An 8,400-nucleotide genomic window follows, 5' to 3' on the forward strand; every position below is an offset into this window, starting at 1 on the left:
CCGCTGCCCGGGTCTCTGCTGCCGCTGCCTGCGCACCAGGGCCAGCACAGGAGTCACGCTGCTCCTCGGCCTCCTGAGGTGCTGCCCCATCCCTCAGCCCCTGCCTCTGGCGAAACACCAGCCACTTCTGCTTGGGCTTCGCATCGGTGCTCGTCTCCTTGTCCGTGGACATCTCGGAGTCGCTCCGACACTGCCGTCCCCCGGGAAGGTGCTGGCTCCTGATGGAGCCGCTCTCCTGGGAGTGGCACCCCCGCGCTCTTTGCCCCTTTTTATACTGTCCTGGTCAGGGCGCGGCCCCAAACGTCACAATGGGCTTTGGAGACACGCAAGCCTCACGTCACAAAGGGGAACACGGTCTGGGGCGGGGGGGGGGGGGGTCCCAAGTGTCTCCAAGGGCTCTGGGCACAGACAAGGAGTACAAGGAGTCCATGTTTCTCACTTTATCACGCAGAGTAATACACAAGACAGCTCCCAAGTTTCATGAGGTAAAAGAAAAGAATCTGCTCATGAGCTATTGAGCTACAACAGAATTTTGAAACAAAAGAGACCAAAGACGCATGATGGTCTGGACTGCTTCAGTGTCTCTTTGGCTTTAGTTGAATTCAAAAGATTTCCTTCCTAATGTGATTGGAAGTCCTACACTGCAAACCCTTTCAAGTCTGCCTTTGCCTTGTTGTATCTTTCTCTAAGAATACCACATTTGGTTCATCTCATGAAAAGTACAATCTGCACAAATGCTGCTCTGAATTGCTGTGACGTCTGGGCTGTAGCTGGGGTTAGATGTGATTCTGGTCAGTATCCCCTGAGGCTCAGTTTTGTCGTGATATGAACTGATGCAGTAAGCTTGACTTAAAGAGCGGCACGGGCTAAAGGAGTCAGTCTTTGAATGCTTCTGAATATATGATCTCCCTGTCTGCTGCTTTTCTGGGCACAGCTGCAGGTGCAGGGCTTTGAGGCAAAGCCCAGTGTGCAAATTCCTGCTGCCATTCTTGCCTTCCTGCAGGACACTGACAGAATGTGCTTTCTGTTACAAGCTTGTTTCTCCAGGCTGGACTCCCTGGGCTTGGATTAGAAGGAAAAATATGGATGATTGTAGCCCCTGGACATTAAGACATAAAGACAAATGAAACCAAGCCCTGCCGCCACCCGCACTCTCCTCAGGCCCCTCCGTTCCCGCCTCCTGCCCTGAGGGCCTTGGCAGGGGGGGAGGGATAACGTTCTGAGGGTGGCGCTGGGATCGTGTGGGCGGCTCCTAGATCGTGTGGGCAGCTCCTGGATCCTGTGGGCCGCACTGGGATCCTGAGGGCATTGCCTGAATTGTCCCGGCAGTGCTTGGATCCTGAGGGCAGGTCCTGGATCCTGAGGGCAGGTGCTGGATCCTGTGGGGAGCGCCTAGATCTTGTGGGCAACTCCTGGATCCTATGGGTATCATCTGCATCCTGAGGGCAGTGCCCAGTTTGACCAGGCCGCACCTCGATCCTGAGGACAGCTCCCGGATTGTGTGAGCAGTGCCTGGATCCTGAAGACAGCACTCGGGTCCTGAGGGCAGCACTCAGATCCTGAGGGCAGCACTCGGATCCTGAGGGGAGCACCTGGATTGTGTAGGGAGTGCCCAGACGATATGGGGAGCACCCAGATCGTGTGGGGAGCGCCTGTCTCCCTCCCATGCAGACCCATTATCCACAGTTCTGGAACACAGTGACTTCTCCAATCTATACAACTGGTGAGAAACCACATAAGGGCATGTGATAATCTAAAGTTCAAATTTCTGCCAGAGTAGATGAATGGCAAAATCATCACCCACCTTCCTTCAGCCCAGGCCAGGGCCAACATCATCCACAGCCCTGGGGCGGTTCATGTCCGCTTCTTGAGGGAATGTTTCCCTACAGTTCCTCACACTTCCCGTCAGAAGAAAGGGTGAAGGGAAGTAGGACATAAGGGATACACGTTTACTTCCCCAGGATGAGCACACTGCTCCCTACATGCAGGGGAAGTACCCCCAAGCACAGGACCTGATGTGTGTTTTTAAAAACTTGAGCCTCAGCACGTCCTTATGGCCCTGCCAGAGGTGAAACTGTTGCCAGCATCCTCCAGTAATGCTACCCAACATAAGAATAGCAATCAGGGAGCACAGGTACAAGCACACATCTGCCCTTTATCTGCCAGGTCTAGTTGACTGTGCTCAGTCCTGGAGAATCAAGGTTGGGAGTTGCCTAAAGTTCCTCAAGAAGCTGATGGATTTTTGCCCTCACTTAAAAAGTGCCCTCTCTGTTCAGATGATATTGAAGGACTGTGACTTTGAAATTAAATGCAGAACTATTTGCCTTGTTTAGTGGCTTGGACAGCCTTGCAGTTCTGGGGAAGTTTAATGCAGATTCCCTCAAAGAACACAGCATTTTCTAGGGAATATTCCCGTTTTTTGCCAAAATACAAGAGTCTCAGGGCCTCTGCACTCCATTTCGGTGATCCAAAATTCAGGTTGTTCATCCCTTTTGGCCCAGTGAAAGGAATGTCATGAAATTTCATCTCTGACATGGAATCTCATTGCTACCTGCACTGAAGTCCTGGAGAACTCATCATTAGGTGACCATGTGCTCATTTGAGATGCTTCAGAACATGAAGATAGATGATTCCAAAGTTGTGCATTCCCCAGTCTGGAAAGGAAGGTGCCAAAAAGAGAAAAATGGACACAAAAGGATGGGGTCCTGCATCCAACAAATGCCTTGTGCTGCAAGGTACAAGGGCTTGGTGTCCTCACATCCCTCCCAGACCAGGCAGCGCCTTTCTCCTCTGCCCACATCACACACACTGCACCATCCTGGGGACCAAAAGGCTTTGGGCTCCAGGATTTTCCCCCAAATCAATGACTACAGGGCAATGAAAATAACTAGTACTTCCATATACTCATTCTGTCCTTTTATTTCAACAAAAGCAACCATCAAACCACTTCTAACTTAGCAAAAGCTACAACTCAAAGGACTAAGGAACATATTCCAGAGGAACACCTTCCTGACATAGTGCAGAATAATACCATCTATCAAAACAAAAAATGGCCTCCTAAGAACTTTCCTAAGAGATTTCTTCTTCTTCCTAGGACTTTTCTCACCTCTACTCCAAGCCTTTAGAATTCTTAACATAATCCCCTGGCTTCTTTCACTTCCTGGAGTGAACCTCGATGTGTCATTTATTAATGAAAGAGGAAGAGAAGGCATGACATGGCCTTCACCCTAATGGCAGGGAGCATTACAAATTACTACCTTGTATTTCACATAAAGAAACAACTTATATTAGCACTCCTGTTTATTATCCTCATGTTCCTGGTATGAACATGGGCACACATGAGAAGGAGCGTGAGGCACTCACCTCTTCCTCGGTGCTCCAGCTCAGGTGTCTTCTGGCCATGCTGCAGACAGCACTGGGTACACTCCAGACAGTACACTCCCTTGGAGCCAGAGCCCTCCTCGGGTGGTGACACTGACAGGCGTGGCTCAGCTTCTGTCCCTAAAGAGGCTAACCCTAACACTAACCCTAACAACTAAGCCTTACTCGAACATGAAAAATAACACTACGCCTAACGTTAAAACTAAGCCTAACCCTAATGCTAACCCTAAGCTTAAACCTAACCCTAAGTGTAACCATAACCTTAGACTAGTGGGAGCTTCCAGCAGGCTTGGGGAGGGGCTGTGGGGGCAGCGCTCTGGAACCAGGCCTGGAGTTGAGGCCTCTGCCGTGCTGTGAGGGGCTCTGCTGGTCAGGGCTGGGCCATGGCCTGTGGCGTGCCTGGGAGCTGCCAGGGCTCGAGATGTGCTGGTCCCCACACGCCTCTTCTTCCCGCGGCGTGTCGGGCTGCCCCAGGAGCTGTGGGTAGCGGGGGCTCACCCAGATGGTGCAGACAGTGATGGCCCTGCTGCCCTGCTCGTCTGACAGCTCCTCGCTCGTCCCAGCATCCCCTTTGGCAGCTGCTTGATCTCCGGTTTGGGGAGTAAGCTCTAAGTGTCCTGTGCCTTTGCATGGCACCAGAGGTTTTGGTTCCTCCTCACAGGACACATAGGCGCTCTCATCCCCGCTGCCGCTGCTGCCGCCCTGGACATCCTCTGAGCTGTCCCCCTCCTCACTGGGCAGCCCTGCCAGGAGGATCTTTGCTGCTGCTATTGCCCACTGCCTGCGAATGTCCACCTGGCTTGGGGAGGGGCTGGGGGGCAAGAGAAAAAGAATTGTTTCACGACTGGAGTCCTCTGCCCAGCTGTGAGAGGCTCTGCTGGGCAGACCTGAGGCTTGGCCTGAGGCTGTGCACGGGGGAACGTTGCTGTGCTCTACCCCGGCCTCGCCTGGCCTCACATGGGGCCTCACTTCTCCACCTCTGCAGCTCTGGTCGGGGTCCTGTTCCCCCTGGGACAGCTCTTTGGGGCTGCTTGCTTCCCAGGCCGCCTCCTCACCATCTGGTGTTGTCAGGACAGCCCCCAGTGCTGCCCCTGCCCCCTGCCCACCAAGAGCTTCCAGCCCCCTAGGTTTGGTCTACAAGGAAAAATATGGATTTTTTTTCCCCTGGACATTAAGCAACAAGGATAAATGAAACCAAGCCCTGCTGCTGCCCGCACTCTCCTCAGGCCCCTCCGTTCCCACCTCCTGCCCTGAGGGCCGTGGCGGTGGGATGGCGTCCTGAGGGCAGTGTCAGGATCGTGTGGTCAGAGCCTGGATCCTGTGGGCAGAGTCTGGATCCTGACTGCATTGCCCGGATCATCATGGCCAAGTTTGGATCCTGCGGGCTGCTCCTGGATGCTGTGGGCAGAGCCTGGGTCGTGTGGGCCATGCCTGGATCCCATAGGCATCACCAGGATCCTGAGGGCAGTGCCCAGATCAACCAGGCAGCACCCAGATCCTGAGGGCAGCTTTTCGATCGTGTCGGCAGTGCCTGGAAACTGAGGGCAGCTCTTAGATTCTGAGGGCAGCACTTGGATCCTGACGGCAGCACCCGGATCCTGTGGGCAGCTCCCATTTCCCTCCCAAAACTCACCCTCTATGCACAGTTCTGGAACACAGTGACTTCTCCAATCTATACAACTGATGAGAAACCACATAACGGCATGTGATTGTCTAAAGTTCAAATTCCTGCCAGAGCAGATGAATGGCAAAAGCATCACCCACCTTCTCTCAGCCCAGGCCAGAGCCGACATCCTGGGGTAGCCAGCCAGCTTCCTGAGGGGGTGTTCCCCCCTCAGGAAGGGGTCGTGCTCCAGAAGAACATGCCAGCTGTGCCCCGGCTTGCAGGGACATCACGATGCCATTGAGCTGTGGTGCCATGGCATCTTCACTGCACTGCCACCACTTCTCCAATGGGACGGGCACCATGGAGCCGCTCCCTCCACAGCTCATGGGGACCAGCGGAAGCATCTCCTTGGCTGCGCTCCCTCCTCCATGCCGCAGTCGCATGGAAACGCTCCAGGGTTTTCTTCCAGCGCCACAAGACGCGTGCTGGTGCTACTTGCTGGCTCCTGGATCCTACTGTGCACAGGAATGCATCTCTGCTGTCTCCTGGGCCAGGCTGGGCTCCTGCAGCCAAGAATGCTCAAAAAGGTCCTCCAGTGATGGCCTGTCTGTGGGCTGCATTCATAAACACCACCTGATGAAGTGCTGGCACTCTGCGGAGTGAAACCAGAAACCGCCGCTCAGCGGGACAAGGCTCCTGTCCATGCTCTCCCACATTCCACAATGCCCAGGCCACCAGGAGTGCTCAGAGCTACAGCCAAAATCTTCCTATCAATCCTCTCTTGCGGAGGACACCAGCACAGAGGCACAGGTGCCACCTCCTCCAGCTGAGCCCAGGAGATCTACCTCCTCACCAGCTGCAAGAGCAGGACGCTTATGTGCCAGCTGCCCCTCCCAATCCCGTTCTTCCCCTCATGCCTTGAAGGCACATCCCCACCTTGAGACACCCGGGGCAGGAAGAAGAGCTGGCCCCAGACAATGTCCTCGTTGGTGTGGAAAGGAAGGTGCCTGCAGACCAGCTCATAGAGCAGGATGCCCAGGGACCAGATGGTGGCTGGCTGGCCATGGTAGCAGCCAAAGAGGATCCACTCTGGTAGGCTGTACTCCGGTGTTCCTATGGGACACGGGCATAGCTCATCAGGCCCATGCTGCTCCCTCCCTCCCAGCCAGCTCCTGTTCCACAACAGCCAGCCCTTGCCCTGCCAAAAAGCAACTTGGCTGCAGCTGGCTGAAGAAGGATTCTCCCTCCTTCCCTCCCTCCTTTCTTCACTCCCTCTTCCCCCTCTGCCAGCCAAGGGGGAAACTTTGCTGCCCTGCTGGGCCCCGGCTTTGGGCTTACCTGACATCCTGGTGTAGAACGTGCCCTGGAGGATTGTGCCTCACCCGAAGTCGATGAGCTTTGCCTTGCCCGTGGCCAGGTCAACGAGGACGTTCTCGGCCTTGATGTGGCGGTGCAGGACACCCCGGCTGCTGCAGCGCCGCACGGCCTCCAGCACCTGGCGGAGCAGCCCCCGTGCCACGGGCTCTGTCAGGAACTGCCACTCAAGCAGGAAGTACCAGAGGTCCTGACAGCGCTGCGGGCGCTCCATGAGCAGTGTGAAGCCCTCGGGAACCTCGAACCAGTCCAGGAGCTGCATGACGCCGCGGAAGCCAGGCCACGACACCTTCCACAGCAGCACCAGCACCAGGGCGCCCTTGTGCTGCAGAGGGACCGCAATGCCATCAGTGGGGCTGATGCTGCGCCACGCCTCAGGCAGCCCCTGCCCGGCCCCGCCGCAGCTCACCATGGCCCGGCCTGGGGCACTGCTCAGCCTCTGCTCACTCCACGCTCGCTGCCCTCGCAGCGTTCTGGCTGCCGCCCTGCCGGGCCTCACCTCAGCCCCTCCCGGCACGCCCCACCGGCTCCTCTCGCTGGCTCTGCTCACTTACCAGCTGTGCCCACTCCAAGATGCCCTCCCAGGACTGTGGAGAGCATTATTAATAATTGGTTAGCTGAGAAAGGCCACACTGATATAATGCCACTGGTTAAACTGAAGGAGAAAAGTCAGCAGTCAGCAAGCTAAAAGGAAGAGTCAGCAGCGACCTTGCTGCAACATGAGGATAGGGAGTTGAGATTAGTCCTGAATACATCCTAAGAATATGTAGAAAGTATCAAAAGTAGAACCATAGGAATGTAGAAGTAGGCGTAGGTGCTGATATGCAAACTGACCAATCCTGAGCTCAACTTTTGCAATATGTATGAAGCTCATTATTAACTGTATTTAACCCGCCGTACTGATCAATAAAATTGAGCCTGTGATGATCAAAATGATGTCCTGGTTCCCTTCCGTCGACAAATGGTGGAGAATGCGGGCATAACCGAATCTCTGCCCTTTTTCTCGGATTAAAAGAAAAAGGGATTACGCCACGGTCGAGGAAGTTGGGTTTGGGTCCCAGCAGCCGGGACGGTGCCGGAATTTGAAGCACCCTTAAGGTTCACAACTGTGACTTAAGCCAATACGTGTCCGCCGGAGCCTGGAGAGCTGCAACAGCGCGCGCTGATTAATAGGTATGTATAGGCAAGCGGCATATGATTTATTTACCGCCTATTTAGAGCGGCGTGGGATAAAAGGGATAGATTTAAAAAAGGAGTTACCAGGGTTATTAGCTTATGGCCATGCTAAGGGTATCTTTTCTAATCCTCATACAGTTCATGAGTTATCAGAGTGGAGAAAGTTTGGGGAAATATTGTGGGATACAGTACTAGATGATGATAAGACAGCAAAGAAATTCGGGAAGTTATGGCGGGTGGTGTATAACACGTTACTTCAGCAGGTCTCTGAGAGAAAGGCAGCAGAAAGGGCAACAGAAGCTCATAAGAGGAATATAGGGTATGGTCGTGAAGATGATCCCCTGGCACCCTCTGTAACTAAGGTACTTATGCCTAAGAGTCCCCAGCAAAGTGGTGTGGAGGATTTCTCTATAGGCGCAGTGGAACCGTCTGCACCTTTCCTGTCAGAGGGGGAGGGCGAGTCGGATGGTGGGGGTAGGAGCAAGCCAGCTTTGCCTCCGCCACCAGCTTCAGGCGGGTCGGATGGTGGGGGGAGGGGCAAGCCAGCTTCGCCTCCGCCGCCAGCCTTGCCTCCGCCGCTACCCCTCAATGAGCCGGCTCAGGTTACAGCTTCGGTGGGGGGGTCACCTTCCCCGCCCGAGCCGGCTCCAGCGGGGGGGCGGATTGCCCCCCGCAGGCTGGCTCTGCTTGAGCCGGCTCCGGTTTCACTGTCAGCTCCAGCGGGGGAGGGGGGGCTCCCGCTTCCCCCGCGCGAGCCAGCCTCTGCCTCACTGCCCCCCCCGCGCGAAAACTCGGTGTCTGCACCGAAGCGCCAGCAGCATAGCACCCTTAAAGGGCCAGATCCCATCCCAGGGGCACACCGT

At 55.1% G+C, this 8,400-nt stretch overlaps 1 pseudogene; it reads right to left on the bottom strand.

The window, feature by feature from the left end:
- Window positions 1-283: 283 nt before the first annotated feature.
- LOC134433858 (serine/threonine-protein kinase pim-1-like) lies at window positions 284-6,773 on the bottom strand (annotated as a pseudogene).
- Between the last annotated feature and the right edge of the window lie 1,627 nt (window positions 6,774-8,400).

Source organism: Melospiza melodia, unplaced genomic scaffold (assembly GCF_035770615.1).
Source record: "Melospiza melodia melodia isolate bMelMel2 unplaced genomic scaffold, bMelMel2.pri scaffold_28, whole genome shotgun sequence".
NCBI lineage: Eukaryota > Metazoa > Chordata > Aves > Passeriformes > Passerellidae > Melospiza > Melospiza melodia.